Source organism: Lithobates pipiens, unplaced genomic scaffold, assembly GCF_037356315.1.
Source record: "Lithobates pipiens isolate NorthernLeopardFrog02 unplaced genomic scaffold, aLitPip1_a1.2 Scaffold_16, whole genome shotgun sequence".
NCBI lineage: Eukaryota > Metazoa > Chordata > Amphibia > Anura > Ranidae > Lithobates > Lithobates pipiens.
Genome location: NW_027507748.1, coordinates 95,829,730 through 95,853,209, shown reverse-complemented (window position 1 = coordinate 95,853,209; position 23,480 = coordinate 95,829,730). Strand labels below are relative to the sequence as shown.

Genomic DNA, 23,480 nt, shown 5'->3' with positions numbered 1-23,480 from the left:
TATGGCGCCCAGTCAGGATAACAGAACCACCGCCTGGTCTTCATTCTTCTATAGGTCAGGCAGGAAGTGGTTAAAGATAACCTTCATTTCACGTCTGTTTTTATTTAGTTATTTTATTTTGCTGCACCACTGTTACATACCAGGCCACGTACTACCATTTTCTTACATAATGTCATTTGGATTCATTGTGGAGGGGGGAAGGTTGCAATGGGAAGAAGAGCAGTTTTAGAATAAAGGTCTGCTTTTAAACGTTTTGCATGTTCAGTTAAAATCAGCTAACTGCATTCTATGTACACTATATTGCCAAAAGTATTGAGACACCTGCCTTTACACACACATAAACTTTAATGCCATCCAAGTCTTAGTCTGTAGGGTTCGATATTGAGTTGGCCCACCCTGTGCAGCTATAACAGCTTCAACTCTTCTGAGTCCACAAGGTTTAGGAGTGTGTCTATGAGAATGTTCAACCATTCTTCCAGAAGCGCATTTGTGAGGTCAGGCACTGATGTGGATGAGAAGGCCCAGTTCGCAGTGTCCTCTCTAATTCATCCCAAAGGTGTTCTACTTTGTGCTGCCATTCATGTTCCTCCACCCCAAACCCATGTTTTTATAGACCTTGCTTTATGCTATGGTGCGCAGTCATGTTGGAACAGGAAGGGGCCATCCCAAAACTGTTCCCACAAAGTTGGGAGCATGAAATTGTCCAAAATGTCTTGGCATGCTGACACCTTCAGAGTTCCCCTCACTGGAACTAAGGGGCCAAGCCCAACCCCTGAAAACAACCCCACACCATAATCCCCCCTCCACCATATTATTTGGACCAGTGAACAAAGCAAGGTCCATAAAGACATGAATGAGCGAGTTTGGGGTGGAGGAACTTGATTGGACTGCACAGAGTCCTAACCTCAACTTGAGAGAACACCTTCGGGATGAATTAGAGCGGAGACTATGAGTCAGGCCTTCTCATCCACATCAGTGCCGGACCTCACAAATGTGTTTTTGGAAGAATGGTCGAACACTCCCATAGACATACTCCTAAACCTTGTGGACAGCTTTCCCAGAAGAGTTGAAGCTGTTATAGCTGCAAAGGGTGGGCCAACTCAATGTCGAACCCTACAGACTAAGCCTGGGATGCCATTAACGTTCATGTGCATGTAAAGGCAGGCAGGCATCCCAATACTTTTGGTAATATAGTGTACATCAAAATAAATGGTGTGCAAAGTTTGTTTCCTTTAGAGAGCAAGCACAGACTGACTTTTCAGCATGGAACAGAAAAGGTCCCTTTCTCTCTCTCTGTAGAAGCAGTGGTCTCTCTGCAGAGGTCAGACCTATACCACTACAGTCAAGAAAGCTCATGTTTCCAGTAGACTGGAAAACTCTAGCTTTGACTCAGCAGAGGGGTATTCATTTTAAATGGCATCCCAGCACACCCACCTCTTGTGACACACTGTGCATTGTGGTGCATGGTGTTAAAAAATTAGTGCATTTCCATTTTTCTGTGCATTAAAGATGTGCATCCAGCCCTGATGGGTTTACTTCCTCTTTGATTCCCTGCAAAGGTAAAGCATAATGGATTACTAATTACCTGACACAGGAGCCAGTAAAGTCACCGCTATCCCCTTGTGTATGGAGCCTCCATCTTCTTGGTGGGTCTCGCTGCTCCGGCGCTGTCATTCAACGGAGCCGCGATGAAGTCACTCCTGCGCATGCGCATGGGAGCCGCCACTCGTGGCATATCGCCGTTAACAGCGGTGTACTCAGTGCGCCTGCATGCCGTAGACAGCGGTGCCTGTCTTTTGACAAATATCTCCTAAACCGTGTAGGTTTAGGAGATATTTCTTGGACCTACAGGTAAGCCTTAATCTAGGCTTACCTGTAGGTCAAAGTGGTTTGTAAAGGTTTACAACCACTTCAACACAAAGGGGGAATTCAATAAACCTTTTCTGGTGGTAATCCCTCCTGGTAATGTATTGTGCCAAATTCACGGAGCAACTGCGACACTTTTTGTTTCTGTTTAGACAAAATTAATTAACATTAATCAATTACCATTGTATATAATTAATTACCATTGATTATTGTTCTAATATATGATTTATCATAGGTGTTCCAATATACAGCTGCTCCTGATGAGTGGAGACGATCCACGAAACGCGTCGAGCTCTTTACCAATGAACGCCATGCCCTGGCGGCCATGTTTTCCCTATGGGTTTGATCTACTTCAATCATTTATTCATTTTATTGGCTATTATATACACACTTTGGAATGTACTGCCGGTTTACTGTTTACTGTGTCATGTTCATTATTATTATTGTATCATGAATTTTATTGAGCTATGCGACCATTATATTAATTATATTATTTAATTTTGTATATCATATATCTGATTACTATTAATATACCTATTGTACTACCTCCCGATGTGTTTCCAATAAACTAGCAATTTACTATATTATATTGATTGAAGTAATTCACCCCAAGCAATTTGTTTCACAGAAAGTCCCGCTGCCCATTTTTTGCCCCCTTCCCTTTTTCTTATCACTTTTTGTTTCTGACCATGACTTGTGCGTCATATTCAGGTAGTTCTTAAATGCGCCAATTTTTTTATTGTGGCACAGTGAATGTACCAAATTCAAAATAAATACCAACGATTACGGTAATTAAAACCAACTTTCTTTTGGCAAACACTGGCGCATTCAGATTTTACTACAGTGTCCCAAGTGACTTCTAAAAGTGGCGCAGTGTGCGTCAAATTCTAGTACAAGTTCTAGACAGGAACATGAATTTGGTGAACGTTGCACCACTTTTATGCCGCATACACACAATCGCAATTTCCGATGTGAGCTTGTTGTCAGAAAGTCCGACTGTGTGTATGCTACATCGAACATTTGCTGTCGGAATTTCCGCACACAAATATTTGAGAGCAGGTTCTTAAATTTTTCGACGACAAAACTTGTTGTCGGAAAGTCCAATCGCGTGTACAGAAGTCCGTCGCACAAAAGTTCATGCATGCTCTGAATCATGCAGAATGCTATTGAACTGGCTATTGAACTTCTTTTTTCTTGGTTCATCGTACGTGTTGTACATCACCGCGTTCTTGGCGATCGGAATTTCTGACAACATTTGTGTGACCGTGTGTATGCAAGATAAGTTTGAGCCAACATCCCTCGGAAAAAAAATCCACGGTTTTGTTGTCGGAATGCCCGATTATATCATGTTGGTGAAATACTTTATGAGATATTTCCGTAGATCATAATCGCAGATTAAGAGTTCCATCATTATTGTCTTTATCTCGGGCGATGGCCACCTGCATAATTGTCTCAAAACAGGATTCTTGTAAAACAGATGTCTATACAAAAACAACACTCTTTTGGATAGAGAATAGCAAGGTTAGAACCTCTGTCAGGGTCTAAAAATCTAAAAATAAGAAATCCAAAATAGAAAAGCTATAAATATATTTAGCCATGTTTGCTTTCAGGAGCATTTACTAAAGATTACCTCAGGAGACCCTCCCAAATGATTAGAAAGCACTAAAAACAAGTATGTATTAACCACTACAATACAGGGCACTTTCGCCCCCTTCCTTCCCAGCCCAATTTTCAGCTTTCATCGCTCTAGCGCTTTCAGTGACAATTGCGCGGTCATGCTACACTGTACCCAAATGAAATTGTTATCATTTTGTTCGCACAAATAGAGCTTTATTTTGGTGTTATTTATTCACGACTCCGTTTTTTTTTTTTTTTGCGATATAAGCGCAAAAATAGCGGAAATTTGGAAAAAAAACAATATTTTCTTTTTTCTATTTGAAAAGAAATCCAATAAAATCAAATTTTGTCATAAATTTAAGCCAAAATGTATTCTGCTACATGTTTTTGGTAAAAAAAATTCCGTTAAGTGTATAATAATTGGTTTGTGTGATCACGGACATATGTACGCAAATGATCATGTACATATGTGTGCAGGTGATCACGTACATATGTGTGCAGATAATCATTGGGACATGTGATTTTAGTGGGACATATGTGGGGGACATGTTTTTATTATTAGGGACATGTGTTATTATTATTTGGGGACATGTATGTTTTGGGGACATGTGTGTTTTGGGGACATATGTGGGGACTGTGTTCGTACTGTGTGGTGTGTTGTGTGTTTACACTACACTGATGATCAGTGAGTAAAAAGCTGTAAAAAGCAGCCCATACTCACTGATCATCAGCCGGCTGCAGCGTTCTGCTCTCCTCTCCTCAGCGGTGACTTCCGTGTGAGGAGAGGAGAGCCGATTGCCTAGCAACCGGCTGTTTGTTTACATCACATGACGGCCGTGATTGGACACGGCCGTCATGTGATCAGGAGGGCCAATCACAGAGCCCTCCTGCCGATCTGAGATGTGCCGTGTCCGGGTGACACGAGCACATCGGGATCGCGCCGCTGCGCGGGCGCGCGCGCGCGATCCCGCTACTCCTGAATGACGTTCCTGAACGTCCTATCAGGAGTAGACGGCTCCCACCCGGCCGTATATATGCATTGGCCGGGTGGGAAGTGGTTAACTATTTCAGCCATTCTGTGAGAGAACAGTGTGAGTAGCAGCTGAGAAAGCATTCTACATGTAGCTAGCTGTTATTTTTTGGTTGGTTTGTTAATATGGATCCCATGATGAGCATGTGTGAGGAAACGCTCCCGATGTTGCTGAGGAGCAGAGTCTCCAAAGGCGTGGAAAATTGGAAAATTGGAAAATTGCGTGAGAGGACCAGAGTTCGCCACTACTGGACACATCCATTGATGGCTCAACGCATGTCCACAGGTTACTTTTCTAATATGTATGTTCAGCTGGGTAATTACCCAGAGAATTGTTTTAATTTTACACGCATGCCACCTTTGACATTCTCTTGGAAAAGGTTAGCCCCCATCTAGTTCACATGGACACCAACATGAGGAAAAGCGTGCCACCGATTTTTGGAAAGAAAAAGTCCACCAGAGCCCACACACGGGCGGATTGTCCGCCGGACCAAGTCCGCTGGATATTCTGATAGTGTGTATGCTGCATTACAGGCACGTGTGTTCCTCCTGACCTACTATCAGTGGTGCCTGGGCTGAAGATACAAGAAAGGCCGACCTCGTCAGTTGTCTCCTACTAGGCACATGACACTAATAGGCAAAGGGATGTAAAAAATAAAGAGAAAATAGTTTAGGGGGTGGGTACTACCCCAGGGAACATGTACCAAAGCACGAAAATCCCATGTGACCAGGAGCAGTGATTTTTTTACCACTGGCATTTACAAACAAATAAAAAGGTTTTAGATTGCTAGCAAAGGATATCTCCTTCTTGCTTCTGTTTTTTAACCACTTCCCACCCGGCCAATGTACATATACGGCCGGGTGGGAGCCGTCTCCTTCTAAATGGACGTTCAGGAACGTCCTTGAGAAGGAAGGGGATCGTGCGCGCGTGTGCCCGCGTAGCGGCGCGATCCCGATGTGCTCGCATCGCAGATCCACAGGAGGGCTCTGGGATTGGCCCTCCTGATCACATGACGGCTGTGTCCAATCACGGCCGTCATGTGATGTAAACAAACAGCCGGTTGCTAGGCAATCGGCTCTCCTCTCCTCACACGGAAGAGGAGAGCAGATCGCTGCAGCCGGCTGGTGATCAGTGAGTATGAGCTGTTTTTACAGTTTTTTTACTCACTGATCATCAGTCTAGTGTAAACCTACAGTGTAAACACACATGTCACCACAATACACATGTCACCACACATGTCCCCAAAACACACATGTCCCCAAATAATAAAAAGACATGTCCCCAAATAAAAAAACACATGTCCTCCACATATGTCCCACTAAAAGCACATGTTCCAATGATTATCTGCACACATATGTACGTGATCATTTGCGTACATATGTCCGTGATCACACAAACCAATTATTATACACTTAACGGAATTTTTTTTACCAAAAACATGTAGTAGAATACATTTTGGCTTAAATTTATGAAAAATTAGATTTTATTGGATTTCTTTTAAAATAGAAAAAAGAAAATATAGTTTTTTTTCCAAATTTCCGCTTTGATTTCCCGAATAAATACCACCAAAATAAAGCTCTATTACTAATGATAACATTTTCATTTGGGTACAGCGTAGCATGACCATGAAAGTGCGAGAGCGATGAGAGCTGAAAATTGGGCTGGGAAGGAAGGGGGTGAAAGTGCCCTGTATTGTAGTGGTTAAAGAAAAAATGGCATACAGACCCCAAGGGTCACCCAAAATACATAACAGACCCCTAAGGGTATGATATATATTGTGGGGGAACTTTAGAGGGGTCCATGTGCTTTTTAAAAAAAGTTTTAAAGGAAATTGTAAATTTCAATTTTGCTGTAGCACATCCTAGCAAAAATTTGAAAAAAAATGTGTGTAGACTTCCCCTCCATTACTTTTATGGAATGTATAGATTCTGGAATGTTGTTAGTCCTCTGCTTCTGTGGTGTAGCACTACCCCTGTAGGAGTTGCTGATATCTGGGTCCCCACTGCTGCACAGCCAGTCACAAAGCATTTCCTTAATTCTCTCAAACACAGAAAATCAGTCCTTGGCTTGTTTTTGTTGTTTTTATTAGGGGATGATAACATGGATGGGGTAGGGAATTATGGGATGCCCAACTTGAAAAACATCCAGAACACAGGACAAGAAACAACTTCCCCCCTATTTACAAAGGATCTGCTTCTTCCTTCCTCCCGCACATATTTGGTTCCTTCATGTACAGCTCCTGCTGATGCACTCCCAAGGGAAATAACAGTTTTAGTAAGTTCAGCAAAGCCCCATTACAGGCAGGGACTGCTAGCACCTTTTGACACAGTAACATAAATGGATTCAACAGCAAACACACGTCCTTCTGACTTCCTGTGGCCACTGATGCTAGTTCTACTTGCTTGCAGAATGATAGCCCACCTGGCTGTTTTCCTTCTCAGTTCTCCTGACTGGGTCTTTGCCCCAGTCCTGCCTGACTGACACATACACATGGAGATTTCCCCAGGGCAAGAGATCTGCTACAGATGACTGTTCTCTTTGCCTATCCCTGCACCGTGTTGATATACTCAATGTCTCTCCTTGCTCTCTCCCACTGCCTCTCTGGCATAAATCCCTCCAACTGTCTCCTGTGGTGAGATCCTTCCAGGCCAGCCTCTCGAGCTCCAGCCTAAGGTGAAACCCTTCCCCCCGATGGGGGTCCCTCAAGAGCCACCAACAGCCTCTCCTCAGCCCTGCTTCTCCATCTTCCACCTGACTCCCCTGCTGGCATGGCTCATGTCTATTTATGGGTTATCCCAGTTCCCTGCCAGGCCCACTCCTGGGGATTGGCTGAGAGCTCATAAAATATTCAAGTTAGCTCTTCCTCCCCTCCACTCACTAATTCCTGAATGTTCTCCAACTTTCCAGATACCAGGGGGTGGCACCAGAGAGATGAATCATCCAGCCCTGGCTTCTAATAACCTTGACCCAGATTCAGTGACTCAGGTTTATCCCTGGGCCAGAGATATAAAAAAGCTTGTTTAACATCGTAATTTTGACGTAGAATACCGGATGATAGCTGCCATATCCCCGGTATATTCTTAAACGGTGGACGGCCCTCTTTCTGATAAATTTGGTCTTTGTGGCGGATTCGCCTCAAAATCACTTTTATCAGGAGCGGGAGAGGGGCCCCCCTCCTGCATCGCTCCGGTCATCTCCGCTGCTTACCGGAGCTGTCGGTAGTGGTGGACTCCATCAGGTCCTCTCCCCTCTGAGACATAGAGCCGAATGAGGGAAAGATGGCCCCCATAACATTGGATGACGGAAAGTGACATCAAATGTCACTTCGCCCAACTGTCTTTTTGACCCCAGATCTCACATTTAAGAGGTCCTGTCAAGCTTTTTTCTATTACAAATGATGTTTACAATCCTTGTAATAGGAATAAAAATGACTTAAAAAAATAGTTTTAAAAGGACAGTGTAAAAATAAAAAGTAAAATAAATAAGAAAAATAACTAAATACATTTGAAGCGCCCCGTCCTGCCGAGCTCGCGCGCAGAAGCGATTGCATAGAGAAGTCATGCACGCATATGAAAACGATGTTCAAATCACACATGTGAGGTATCGCCATGATCGTTAGAGCAAGAGCATTACTTCTAGAAAAAGACCTCCTCTGTAACTCAAAACTGGTAACCTGTAGAAATTTTTAAACATTGCCTATGGAGATTTTTAAGGGTCAAAGTTTATAGCCATTCCACGAATGGGTGCAATTTTGAAGCATGACATATTGGGTATCAATTTACTTGGTGTAACAATATCTTTCACAATATAAAAAAATGGGCTCATTTTACTGTTGTCTTATTTTTTAATTCAAAAAAGTGTATTTTTTCCAAAAACACTGCGCTTTTAAGACCGCTCAGCAAATACAGTGTGACATAAAGTATTGCAACGATCGCCATTTTATTCTCTAGGGTGCCTGAAAAATATATATAATGTTTGGGGGTTCCAAGTAATTTTCTAGCAAAAAAAAAAAAAAGAAAAAAAGATTTTAACTTGTAAACACCAAGTTTGAAAAATAGGCCCGGTCCTTAAGTGGTTAAATGAGAATGAGAGCTGGCTCACATCAGCGAAAGGTTAACAAATGTACAGAAAGCTTACCGAGAACTAAAATGAATGTTTAACAAACATTACAAATGGACTTCAATATGAAACAAAAGAAAATCATGCGGAAACCTGGGATAAATATTAAAATGCCACAAATTCCGCTGCCTTGCCTGGAAATGTTACTGTTAATCCATTGATCTGCCCAACTGCAAACACGGGAGATTCACTGATAGATAAACATATCAAATTCTACTCGGATGGATTTCTTTCTAGCAGCCTCACAGCTGGGGTAAATGAAGGTTCCTTCTGACAGCGCCAATGTTTCTGCAGGTTGCTTGGTTATTATAACATCCTAATTTTAGAATCTCACTCACCCTATAATCTTTTTTTTTTTAAAAGCAATGTTTCAGATTTGGGCAGACAACGATGGGTTGAATCAGTCTTCTTACATATCATTCCTCCACCAGGGAGTCAAAGGAGTCCAACAACTCCACTATTTTGGTCTGTTTCCCATGAGCTTCAGCTTTTGACAAGCTTTGAACAGCTTTATCAAAACCTTTAACTCACCCTTCAGCTCCTGCTTGGAAATGTTGCATACAGATCTTAATATAAGTTCTGACTGTCACTTTAACCCTTTCATGACGAAGACTTTTTCTGACATTTGGTTAAAATCCATAGTTTTTGCTTGAAAGTTACTAAGAGCCCACAAACATTATAAATATATAGACATTATGGCGGACACGTCGGACAATTTTGACACATTTTTGGGACCATTGGCATTAATAATGTAAAAATGTCACTGGCAGTGAAGGGGTTAAAACTAGGGGTCAGGGGAGGGGTTAATGTGTGTCCTAGTTTGTGTTCTAACTGAAGGGGGATGGGGACTGTGCAGGGAAACTAACAGATCGCTGTTCATACTCTGTATGAACAGACGATCTGTCAGTTCTCTCCTCAGAGAACCAGAAACTGTGTGTTTACACATACAGTTCTGGGTTCTCTATGTGCCCTGAGCGATCGCATGAGCCCAGCGGTGATCGAGACTGTCGGGCACTCACATCGGCTCGGGGAGCGAGCAGGGGCGCGCGCCTCCCGCAGCCACAGGGTGGAGGCGGTAGCCACAGGGCGAAGCGATGTTACATAATGTCGCTTCGCCCAGCTGTGCCATTCTGCCGCAGTACAACTGGTCGGCATGTGGTTAAGGTAGTGACTTCCAGAAATGTCTTTCAAATCCAGGTTCCTCCATGTACTTAGCCAAGCACATCCTGAGGCCTGACAAGAAAGAGCTCATGCTCATTAGCTGCATTAGTCACTAATTTACACAGGTCTTCAGTACACAGGCTGCCCCCCAAAGGGGCAGCACCCCCAGGTAAAGACTCTTCAAACATTTATCTTCTCTCTAGTCACATTCCTGGGTGTCCTTTCCAGGGATTGGTCAGATAAAGAGGGGAGGAGATAAGGACAGGGAAAGGTCAGATAAATATTCATAACTCAGTGTCTGGCCCTCCTACTCTATTCTGGAAGCCTCCCCCAGAGCCAGACAGGAGCAATCAGCCACCAAGCTTGGGGAGAGCTGACCAAACCAAAAAAAAATAACTGCATAAACAGCCGATTACAGCAAAGCAAAAAACTTAAAAAACTAAATTTAACCTGTCTAGCGCAGGGTGTGAAATCTATGTGCTATCATATTATTTTATTTAAAATAAATTCATAATTGAACTAATAGGGGGAGGGACACACACTTTTACGTGTTTCTAGCTTGTTTGGACCCACATTTCCATCAGACAGAAGCAATTAAGTGGGTAGACAGTATTGGGCTCTCTTATTAGAAAGCCCAGAATAATCTAGAAGAAAAATGTCAGAGAAGCGCCTTGAATTAAATTGTTATTTCTATAACAGTGAAAAGGTATATACTGCTTCAGTTTGCAAATAATAAAAATGAAATAAAACAAGACTAAAATACAGCTGAAATATTTATTGCATACCATAAGTAGTGTATTGGTTGATTGTGCCGTTACCTGAAACTGCTCCAGAAATGGGTTTCCAATTAACCACTTTCAGACCGGACCATTTTGCTGGTAAATGACCAGAGGTCTTTTTACACTTTGGCACTGCGCTGCTTTAACTGGTAATTGCGCGGTCATGCAATGTTGTACCCAAACAAAATTTGCGTCCTTTTCTTCCCACAAATAGAGCTTTCTTTTGATGGTATTTGATTGCCTCTGCGATTTTTATTTTTTGCGATATAAACGTAAAAAGACCGCAAATTTTGAAAAAAAATGATATTTTCTACTTTTTGTTATTAGAAAAATCCAATAAACTCAATTTTAGTCATACATTTAGGCCAAAATGTATTCAGCCACATGTCTTTGGTAAAAAAAAAGTCAATAATTGTATATTTATTGGTTTGCGCAAAAGTTGTCACATCTACAAACTAAGGTACGTTTTCTGGAATTTACGCAGCTTTTAGTTTACGACTGTCTATCTCATTTCTTGAGGTGCTAAAATGACAGGGCAGTACAAAACCCCCCCAAATGACCCCATTTTGGAAAGTAGACCCCCTAAGGAAATTGATAAGAGGCATGTTGAGCCCATTGAATATTTTATTTTTTTGCCTCAAGCGATTGAATAATGACAAAAAAAAAATTTTTTTTTTTTTTTTACACAAAGTTGTCACTAAATGATATATTGCTCACACATGCTATGGGCGTATGTGAAATGACACCCCAAAATAAATTCTGCTGCTTCTCCTGAGTACGGGGATACCACATATGTGGGACTTTTTGGGAGCCTAGCCGCGTACAGGGCCCCGAAAACCAAGCACCGCCTTCAGGCTTTCTAAGGGCGTAAATTTTTGATTTCACGCCTCACTACCTATTACAGTTTTGAAGGCCATAAAATGCCAAGATGGCACAAAACCCCCACAAATGACCCCATTTTAGAAAGTAGACACCCCAAGCTATTTGCTGAGAGGCATGTTGAGTCCATGGAATATTTTATATTTTGCCACAAGTTGCGGGAAAATTACAAACTTTTTTTTTTTTTTTTTTTTTTTCACAAAGTTGTCACTAAATGATATATTGCTCATGCATGCCATGGGCATATGTGAAATGACACCCCAAAATAAATTCTGCTGCTTCTCCTGAGTACGGGGATACCACATATGTGGGACTTTTTGGGAGCCTAGCCGCGTACGGGGCCCCAAAAACCAAGCACCGCCTTCAGGCTTTCTAAGGGCGTTACAGTTTTGAAGGCCATAAAATGCCAAGATGGCACAAACCCCCCCCCCCAAATGACCCCATTTTAGAAAGTAGACACCCCTAAATTTAGGGGTACACTAGTGAGACTAGGTAATAAATGGCGGGTGCCCTGAAACTATAAAAAAATAACTAACCAACCAGCGTCACCTGTAATAGTTATATGGTGATCACTGGTGAAAGGGTTAACTAGGGGGCAATCAGGGGGCTTTATGCGGTAGTATATGGGGGTCCCTAGCGCTATAAAAAGCTGCGGCGAACCTAAATACCTACCTGCCTAACTAGCGTCACCTGTGACACTAATACGGCGATCAGAAAAATGATCGCTTATTAGGCTGGGTTCACACTGGAGCGATGCGGAAACGCCGCGAATCCGCGGCGGGTTCCCGCATCGCATGCCTCCCGGCGGCAGTTCACACTGCCCTATGCGAACTGCTGGGAGTGTCAGTGAAATGTTACTGACACCCCCAGATCAGTTCGCATATCGCAGTGCGATCTGCAAACTCGGATCGCATGGTGTGAACACCCATGCGATCCGATTCTGCTGCGGGCCAAAAAAAGGGTCCCGTGCGAATTTGCGGCGGGTGCGGCGGGTGTGGCGGGTGCGGCGGGTGCGGCGAATGGCTGAACTCGAATCGCACAGAGATCGGATGTGATTTGCACTGCAGTGCGGTGCGAATCACATTCGTTCTCATAAACCGCTGCAATGTGAACCCAGCCTTAGTGACACTGGCGACGGGGGGTGATCACGGGGTTAAACCTTTATTGGGGGGGTTAGGGGGGTACATTAGAACTAAAGGGGGCTAACCCTAACTGCCCTAACAGTTATTACAGTCACAAATGACACCAATGCAAAAAAAAAAAAAAAAAAAAAAAAAATGACATTGGTGTCACTGTGACTGGGGGGCAGGGGTAATTGGGGGGGTGATCGGGGGGTAAAGGGGGGGTGTGAGTGTGCCTGGCATGTTCTACTGTGTGTGGGATGTGTTGGTGCAACTCACTGATCCGCTCTCCTCCGTGTCGGAACGAAAAATACCGACACGGAGGAGAGAATACATCACTTCCTCTCCTGTGTTTACATTACAGGAGAGGAAGTGATGTCACCGGGGATTTCCATTCGTCGGGAGCGATCGCGAGGGGGTGGCCATGAATGAATGGCCGTCCCCTCGTCCGGGATCGCTCCCGAACGAAAACCGACCGCCGCAGGCACCGGGCGGGGGCCCGATCGGGCCCCCGACCCGCGGGAGGCAAAGCACGTACATGTACGTGCTTATGCCTGCCCGTGCCATTCTGCCGACGTACATCGGCGTGAGGCGGTCGGCAAGTGGTTAAAATGTTCATAGAATTTTGTATTCAGGATTTTTCATAGGATTTGTATTCAGTTTCATCATTTTTTAATACAATCATTTAATGTGATTTTCTCACATACTGGCCTGGGATTTTCTTGACACACAAGTGCTTTTCACTACTAATTGTATAAAAAGATTTGATGTCACCACATGCTAGAAAAGAACAGATGTACAGTTACAGTTCTTAGAACTTTATGTAGATAAATGAGATCAGAAAATTAGCATAAACACTGCTGTTCAAACAGTAAGACGTGAAGAAATGTCCTACAGTGTATGTCATAAGATTCCAACTTATGAGGCATCAGACTGCTTACAACCTGCTTTTAATGCAATCTGAACTATGGATATGGCGGTGTCTGGACTGGTGTCTGCATTTAGAAGAGTATCCCTCACCTTCTGTTACAGGGGATTAGAGAGATGGGAAGGACTGGGTAATTACACTAATAGGGAGAGGGGTAGCAATAAAAACACATTTTTAGATGTAGATGGGATGACATCTCTTAAATTTAGTCTTAAAGGCTAAGTTCACCTTTTTTTTTTCCCCTATATTCTGTCTTCCCTATGTACCAACACAGCATGAATGTACTTATGTTGCAAAAATAAAACAGCTTTCCATTTATTCTACCCACGCTTACCTCCCTCTCTTCATGGATGTTTAAAAACACTGCTCCATTACTTCTGCCTTACTTCCTGGACAGACTTTAGGTCATGACACAGGAAGGAGTTGACCAGCTGATCTCATTAGCACACACCCTGCATCATCTACCCTCAGCTGGTCAACTCCTTCCTGTGTTATGACCTAAAGTCTGTCCAGGAAGTAAGGCAGAAGTAATGGAGCAGAGTTTTTAAACATCCATGAATAGAGTGAGATAAGCATGTGTAGAATAAATGGAAAGTTGTTTTATTTTTGCAAAAGAAGTACATTAAAGTGGATGGAAACCCAATTTTTTTTTGTCTGCAACAATATAGAGTATGGGATTTCAGATCAGCTGTGCCCAGTCCTGCCACAAAGAGTTAATCCAGCTCTGAGCAATCCTCTTATCTTTTTTCAGTGAAATAAAAATGGACAAACTGTGAAATCTTTGTCCGTTCTTCCCCCTTGCTGTGATTGACAGGTGATTTACATATCTCGTGCACTAGCCTGAGACATGTATTATTTTTTAATTCCCACCCCCATTCCTTTTTTCAGCAGCTCTGCAAGGATTGGCTGTTCCATGCCTCAGAATGATTTGGCATGCTGAAATCATGTGGGGACTTTTCTGAGTTTTGACTGGATGTTAGTGATCATAGCAGAAGTTCAGTGTAAGAAATACACAGGAGAAAATGCATGTTGATAAGGAGAGTGTAGAGGTGGGCAGGGAGTCTACTGATATCACGACTTCACCCACTGAGCCCTGGAAAACAGACCCACCCACAAAATCTGCAGTTTTTCGGGTCTCATAGCAGACAGAGGGGAGACATTTGACAGATAAGCATACATGCAGGAGGCATGTATATCCTTCTAGATAACCAATATTGCAGTACTTTAGAAAGGATGAGAGTGGGTTTACATCCACTTTAGTGCTATTTCGGTGCAAAGGGGAGCTGAAATTTAGAAAAAAAAAGTGAACAAACGTGAACTTAGCCTGTAAACGTTCACCTCCTGCTACTTATGCAGACTAACCTGTTTAAAAAAACTGTACACTTACTTACTTTATCTATTTTCAGCCAGGTCTGATCCGGTCACGTGATCCAGTTTTCCTTTGGCAGCCAGAGGCAGTTGCTGTGGGGGGGCCCAACAATGATTGGGACATGGGAGCGTAAGGGTGATGTCACCACTCCCAGACATTTTTAAGTTGTTTTTGAGCCTATCTTCTCGCTTGCAGCCACCGCTGGCTGACACAGAGCATCATGTGGCCATTCAGAGCCAGTTGAAAATAGGTAAATATACACAATTGCATTTATACAGTTTAGTCAGCATAGGTAGTTAGGCTAGTTAAGCCGCGTACACACGGGCGGACTGTCTGGCCAACTAAGTCCATCAGACAATCCGACAGACAGTCCGTCCTACTTTTGAATGAACGGACTTGACCACACACGATGAACAGACAGTCCGTTGAAAGCGTGCGCGATGACGTGTACAGCACGTACGACGGGACTAGAAATACGACGTCCAATACACAGCAATGCAACCTTCGGCGTGTAAATCCTTTCTGAGCATGCGCCATTCTTAGTCCGTCCAACTTGCCTACACACGAGCGGACTGTCCACTGAAACCAAAGTTGGACGGACAATATTACGGAAATTCCGAAATACTTAGTCCGCCAGACTGTCCGCTGAAAAAGTCAGCTGAAGCCCACACACGCCCATGTGTACGTAGTTAAGTACTTAGTGTTAGGTAGTTAAGTAGTTAAGGCTATACAATTAAGTAAGTTTGGTAATGGAGGATACATGTTTTTCTTCTAGCATTCTGTCAAATTCCCCACAGAGGTCAGATTCGTCACAGCTGTGTTTACATTTATTTTTAAAGCAGTTACAATGTGTTGTCATAGATTGAGCTAGCCATACACATTACAATACGATTGTACAAAATCCTATAGATTCTAAACAATCATGACGTGCAAGTGTCTTCCTGACCGGTATATCCAGTCATTGAATTGGTTTTTCCAAGCAGAAGTCTGTGGCACCATGGGGTCCCTTGATTGAGGAGCAATTTCTACCTCTTATAAATTCCTATTGACACCAGTGATCTTTTTAGCTATCTGTAAGAGGGTAATTCTTCCCGCTGACTACCAATTACAAGAGCATTGTTATTACTGATCACCAATGTAAGGAGCATTGTTATTACTGACCACCAATTTACAGAGCATTCTTATTATTGAGCACCAATGTAAGGAGCATTCTTATTACTGACCACCAATGTAAGGAGCTTTGTTATTACTGACCACCAATGTAAGGAGCATTCTTATTACCGACCACCAATGTGAGGATCATTCTTATTACTAACCACCAATGTAAGGAGCATTCTTATTGCTGACCAACAATTTATGGAGCATTCTTATTACTGGCCACCAATGTAAGAAGCATTCTTATTACTGAGCACTAATGTAAGGAGCATTCTTGTTACCGAACCACCAATTTACAGAGCATTCTTATTACTGACCACCAATGTAAGGAGCATTCTTATTACTGAGCACCAATGTAAGGAGCATTCTTATTACTGAGCACTAGGGATGAGCTTCGTGTTCGAGTCGAACGTACGTTCGACTCGAACATTGGCTGTTCGGCCGTTCGGCGAATTCCGAACGTTTGGGCCGTTTGCGTCAAAATTCGAGTGACGCGCGCGCGGACCACAATGCACTGCGGTGGCGCAGTGCATTGCTGCCCCATGATTGGCCAAGCATGCACTGTGACCCCGCATGCTTGGCCAATCGCAGCGCCGGCAGCGAGGAGAGCCATGATTGGCCACAGGCATCCTGCCTGTGGCCAATCATAGCTCAGGCTGTGTAGTGCACGCCCCACACTATATAAGGCCGCCTTTGAGGCGGCCTCGTGTAGTGTGTTACTTAGCATCTGAAGCAGTGGGTGTTCTGTGTACCTTCAACACAGTACACACCAATCGTTTTTGGCTGATTTCCTATCTTGCTGCTGTGTAGTGGTTGTTGTCTGTGCCCTGACTGCAGTATACACCACTATATTCACCTCACCTATATAGCTAGTGATCTAGCTTTAACCACTTAACAACTGCCCATTGCCGATTAACGGCTTCAGGGGGGTTGTTTAACTCTGAGAGGCCGTTAATTAATGGCCTCCCAGAATTCTGCTCTCGCGTGCCCCGAGGTGTGCGCACTCGAGAGCATCCGTGACCGCCGGGTCGCATCACGGATCACGGTAAATGGCCGCTCATAGCGGCCGTTTACCACGTGATTGCTCCGTCAAATGACGGAGTGATCACTTGGAAACAAACCGGCGTCATGTTATGACGCCGGTTCCTCCCTCCCCTCTCTGTACTGATCGGTACAGCGGAGGGGAAAGAGATCGGTGTCAGCAGCGATGTGGGCTGCATCTGCAGTGCCCACATCGCTGCTCACCGAATTTAACCCCTCAATTCCCTGCCAATACTCTGCAATACCAGTGCATACTCTGCAGTACCCTGCCATTACTCTGCAGTACCCCCCAATACTCTGCAGTACCCGCCATTACTCTGCAGTACCCGCCATTACTCTGCAGTACCCGCCATTACTCTGCAGTACCCGCCATTACTCTGCAGTACCCCCAATACTCTGCAGTACCCTGCCATTACTCTGCAGTGCAGTACCCTGCCATTACTCTGCAGTACCCCCCATTACTCTGCAGTAACCCCCATTACTCTGCAGTACCCCCCAATACTCTGCAGTACCCGCCATTACTCTGCAGTACCCGCCATTACTCTGCAGTACCCCTAATACTCTGCAGTACCCTGCCATTACTCTGTAGTACCCCCCAATACTCTGCAGTACCCTGCTATTACTCTGTAGTACCCCCCAATACTCTGCAGTACCCTGCTATTACTCTGTAGTACCCCGCCAATACCCCGCCAATACTCTGTAATACCCTGCCATAAATTGCCATACCCAGCCATACTCAGAGATACCCAGCCATACTCGGTGATACCCTGAAATACCCAGCCATAGACGCCCCCCACCCCTCACCGCCCTCCGGTGCTTCTACCAACTCGCCAGTACGATCAAAGCCAGAATCTTTTTTTTATTTTTTATTTCAGGCTTCCCAGCCTAGAGGTGAGATGTGGGGTCATATTGACCCCCCAGATTTCACTGTAAAGAGGACCTGTCACCCCATATTCCTATTACAAGGGATGTTTACATTTCTTGTAATAGGAATAAAAGTGATCAAAAATATATTTTTGGGGAAAAAAATGTCAAACTAAAATAAATAAAGTAAAATGAACAATAAAAAAATAAAATAAAAATTAAAGCGCCCATGTCCCCATGTGCTCGCATGTGCCACACATGTGAGGTATCGCCGAGAATGTTAGAGCGAGAGCAATAATTCTAGTCCTAGACCTCCTCTGCAACTCAAAACATGTAACCAGTAAAAAAAAAATTAAAGCGTCGCCTATGGGGATTTTTTAAGTAGCGACGTTTGGCGCCATTCCACGGGCATGTGCAATTTTGAAGAGTGACATGTTTGATATCTATTTACTCAGCATAACTTCATCTTTCACTTTATGCAAACATTGGGCTAACAAGTGGTTAATAATAGAGCTTGCAGTCAGTAGTGTTAGGAGATAGTGCGTGCTGTCTGCGTGCTCTGTACCCAGTACATACCGCTATAATATAGGGCAGGCCCCTACTTTCAAACATCCAACTTACAAACATCTCCTACTTGCAAACGCAAGGAGACAGCAGCAAGTGAGATGAAAAAAGATGGACGACAAAACAAATTATACAGGGGTGATAACCCTTCCCTATGTTTTCCAAAAAGCTTAAAGATAGTTTTTTTGACTGGAGCTACACTTTAAAAATGTACCGGTTGAAAATGACAAACAGATTCAACTTAACACAACAAACCTACACAGTCCCTGTCTTGTTTGCACCGCCTGTATACTGCTGTTCTGAGTATATAGGGCCTGGGGGCCACACGCATTTCCTTTTTTTAATATGGGTACGGGGTTCCCCTTAATATGCGTACAAGACCCAAATAGGCTGGTAATGGGCAGGGAGGGCTACCCATGCCATGTTTCTCAATGATTTTCAACCATATTGCAGGAACCAGATATAACATTAAAACCGCAAGCAGTTTTAAATGGTGTTATTTCCGTTTAATGTCATTTTGTGCAGGGACTGTTCTAAACACGGGAAACACGTGGCACTTCACAGGCATACTACAGACACCCCCCAGGCACCATATTTAAAGGAATATTTCACTTTTTTTTTTTCACTTTAATCGTCATTAAAATCAGTGCTCCCGACAAAACGGCAGTTTTTAAAACTTTTTTTTTGCAGTGACCCATGTCCCCTGAGGCAGGAGGCAGGTCCCCAAACCCTTTTTAGGACACTATCTTGCATATTAGCCGTTAAAATTAGCACTTTCCAATTCGAACGTTCGAGTCCCATAGACTTCAATGGGGTTCTAACGTTCGTACCGAACGCGGGGGTCGTTCGCAAGTTCTGGTGCGAACCGAACCGGGGGTGTTCGGCTCATCCCTACTGAGCACCAATGTAAGGAGCATTCTTATTACTGAGCACCAATGTAAGGAGCATTCTTATTACTGAGCACCAATGTAAGGAGCATTCTTATTACTGAGCACCAATGTAAGGAGCATTCTTATTACTGAGCACCAATGTAAGGAGCATTCTTATTACTGAGCACCAATGTAAGGAGCATTCTTATTACTGAGCACCAATGTAAGGAGCATTCTTATTAATGAGCACCAATGTAAGCAGCATTCTTATTACTGAGCACCAATGTAAGGAGCATTCTTATTAATGAGCACCAATGTAAGGAGCATTCTTATTACTGAGCACCAATGTAAGGAGCATTCTTATTACCGAACCACCAATTTACAGAGCATTCTTATTACTGAGCACCAATGTAAGGAGCATTCTTATTAATGAGCACCAATGTAAGCAGCATTCTTATTAATGACCACCAATTTATGGAGCATTCTTATTACTGAGCATCAATGTAAGGAGCATTCTTATTACTGACCACCAATGTAAGGAGCATTCTTATTGCTCACCACCAATGTAAGGAGCATTCTTATTACTGAGCACCAATGTAAGGAGCATTCTTATTACTGAGCACCAATGTAAGGAGCATTCTTATTACTGACCACCAATGTAAGGAGCATTCTTATTACTGAGCACCAATATAAGGAGCATTCTTATTACTGAACCACCAATTTACAGAGCATTCTTATTACCGACCACCAATGTAAGGAGCATTCTTATTACCAACCACCAATATAATGAGCATTCTTATTTCTGACCACCAGAGTAAGGAGCATTCTTATTACTGACCACCAATGTAAGGAGCATTGTTATTACTGACCACCAGAGTAAGGAGCATTCTTATTACTGACCACCCATGTAAGAAGCATTCTTATTACTGACCACCAATGTAAGAAGCATTCTTATTACTGACCACCAATGTAAAGAGCATTTTTCCTACTCACCACTGATCTAAGAAGGATTCTTATAAATGGCCACCAATATAAGGTTCATTCTTTCCCCAGAGCAGTATAAGCCCCATTTTTTCCACTGATCACCAACATAAGGAGCATTCCTCTCACTGATCACCAACATAAGCAGCATTCTTCCCACTCACCACCGATATAAGGAGAATTCTTATCACTGACCACCGATTTAAGGTCCATTCTTCACACCTTATTCATTTTGTACATTTAGCACTTTCTCAATTTACTTGTTATGAAATTGCAGTTCTATATGTTTATATATTTTGTATTCATTTGGCTGTATTTACGCTACTGAGAAAAAAATTTTTATCACATATTTATAGGTAATAGCACTGTCTTAACTGTTTATTAACCAATTCTTCCCACTGGCCACCAATATAGGTGCATTCTTCCCACTGACCACCAATATAGGTGCATTCTTCCCACTGACCACCAATATAGGTGCATTTTTCCCACTGACCACCAATATAGGTGCATTCTTCCCACTGACCACCAATATAGGTGCATTCTTCCCACTGATCACCAAAGTAAGGAGCATTCTTATCACTGACCACCAATGTAAAGAAAAACCTTATCACTGTCCACCAAGGTATGGAGTATTCTTATCACTGATCATCAATGTAAGGAACATTCTTTTCACTGGCCACCAATGTAAGGAACATTCCTTTCACTGACCACCAATGTAAGGAACATTCTTTTCACTGACCACCACTGTAAGGAACGATTTTATCACTGACCACCACTGTAAGGAACGATTTTATCACTGACCACCAATGTAAAGAGCAACCTTATAACCGAACACCAATATAAGGAGCATTCTTCCCTCTGACCACTAATGTGGAGTATTGTTCCCTCTGACCATCATAATAATGTACAGTGGGCTATAGAAGTAGTAATTATTAGCAGGGGTTCCCAGAGATGGGAAAGTTCTGCCAAAGGTTAAAAAGGTTGAGAAGGACTGAGTAAGATGCTCACACTTTACAGTTATTGGAGACTGTACAGAGATTGTAATATGTGTGGTAGCTTCAGATTCACTTACATGCTGACTAAACAGATATAAACCCAGATGCATTCCAATGCAACAAAAAAAAATCTGATTCTTAATGTGTACTAGCATACAGAATGCTTTTTTTTAATACTTTTTCTTTTTACGATTTAGAATGCAGCAAGATCATTTAGAGCCATGGAAACACTTGTAGTGCAGACTTGTATTATATATATATATATATATATATATATATATATATAAAATCCTATTGACCCACCTGCACATCAGGATCATACATAAAAAAGTAGGTAAATCTTTCCCCCACGTAATGACAGAGCAGCCCAACTACATCTATCATAGGACAGAAGTGACAACACACACTTCAGTAGGTTCACCCAGGGATAGTAACTTCACATTCTAGGCATAGCCAGGGATAGCCCAATGATACAGTACTGTAAAGTATAGTAAATTATAGTAGAATGATGCCCTTAATAGTGCAATCCTGAGACACTGTTAAAACCTCAAAGAGTGCCTAGAGATTCCCTCTTTCCTCATTTCCTCAACAAGGACACCTGTGCAATGCACAGAACAAGCTCACAGCTCACAGCACAAGCAACACAGTGGCTCAGTGGTTAGCACATCCGCTTCACAGCACTGGGGACCTCAGTTTGGAACCCAACTATGACACTACCTGCATGGAGTTTGCATGTTCTCCCTGTGCATGTGTGGGTTCCCTGCCACATAACAAGGACATGCTATTAGGATTATTGGCTCTAGTTTGTGACATAGGGAGCTTAGATTGTAAGATTCTTGAAGGCAGGGACTAATGTAAATTAAAGACACTACATAAATAAACACCCCAAAGAATAGAACTGAACATTTTTTGGGGACTGATATATTTACATTTAACACAAAGAAAAATGACACACAAGTGATAACTGGGACTAATGGCAATGATAATAGTTTCCTGTGTTCTGGACCATTGTTTAGATGCTCCAGCTAGGTCCAGTCTATGGGCAATATTCCCAAGACACGGGTTACGGTTGCTATTGGAAACAGCTCCACTTTCCAGAGGTCACCCCATGTTTATTGAGCCAACTTCTGAAAACTAAAATTAAATTAAATTAAAATTAAAATTAAAAAATGGCTTGCTATACTATAAAATAATATATATATATATATATATATATATATATATATAGTTAAACAATGGGAGCAACTTACATAGAGAAAGTAGACCTACCTGTCCATAACTCCCACCTGGACCACTCAGTTGTAATGGAACTTTCTGCTCATTTCATCCCACAATGCAGAACAGTTTGAAGCGTATCCCTTATTAATCCATATGTGTGCTCACAGAGAAGGACGTGTTCATTATGACAACCCTTGGAGTACAATGTAAGGCAAATTATTGTAGAGGAGATAAGGCAGACCCAGCACTTGCAGCACACAGACTCGCAGGCAGCCCGACAGCTGAGTGTTCTGTACATTAGTCTACTGTGCCAGCCACATTCCAGGAGCTGTGCGAGGGACACTGACACCTGCTGGACACTTTGTATATGAACACCAGACTGTGACCTGCAGACTATTCTCTGCATGATTCTCTGGTCTTTATCTCCCATACTAGAACTTCATTCTGCAGTTTTTTGTTTGCAATTTAGAATTATTACCCATAAGACTGTACTAGTTTGTAAGACTATAGAATAACTATGATAGGTTCTTCTAAAAATCTAAAATAAACCATTTTTTTTTACAGTGCCAAAACAATACCAAATGTTAAAGTTTTTTTTTTTTTTTCACATTTTTATTAAATATACAATTACAATCAAATTGAAATTCTATTTTACAAATGTAATGGATATTCTTAGGCTGGATTCACACCTATACATTTTTAGTGCTTTTTGCATTTTGCAGATTTGCACTACAGTCCATTTACCATGGTTTCCTATGGAACATGTTGTGTAGTACAAATCTGCAAAAAGCACAAAAAATGTATAGGTGTGAATCCAGCCTTACGAGGTGTGTCTAAAAAGTTTGGTGAATGGTATCAGAAAACAAACACATTACCTTTATTGGAAAAGGGGGTAGGAATCCTACGCTAATCCGTCAAAAAAT

The 23,480-nt window shown here is 42.6% G+C and overlaps 1 long non-coding RNA gene across 1 annotated transcript in view; it reads right to left on the bottom strand.

The window, feature by feature from the left end:
• LOC143984261 (uncharacterized) overlaps positions 1–22,818 on the bottom strand; it is a 264,520-nt gene extending 241,702 nt beyond the window's left edge. The window contains exon 1 of the long non-coding RNA XR_013274752.1: positions 22,609–22,818. This is a non-coding gene — a long non-coding RNA (uncharacterized LOC143984261). The remainder of the gene's footprint in view (positions 1–22,608) is intronic.
• Positions 22,819–23,480: the final 662 nt, after the last annotated feature.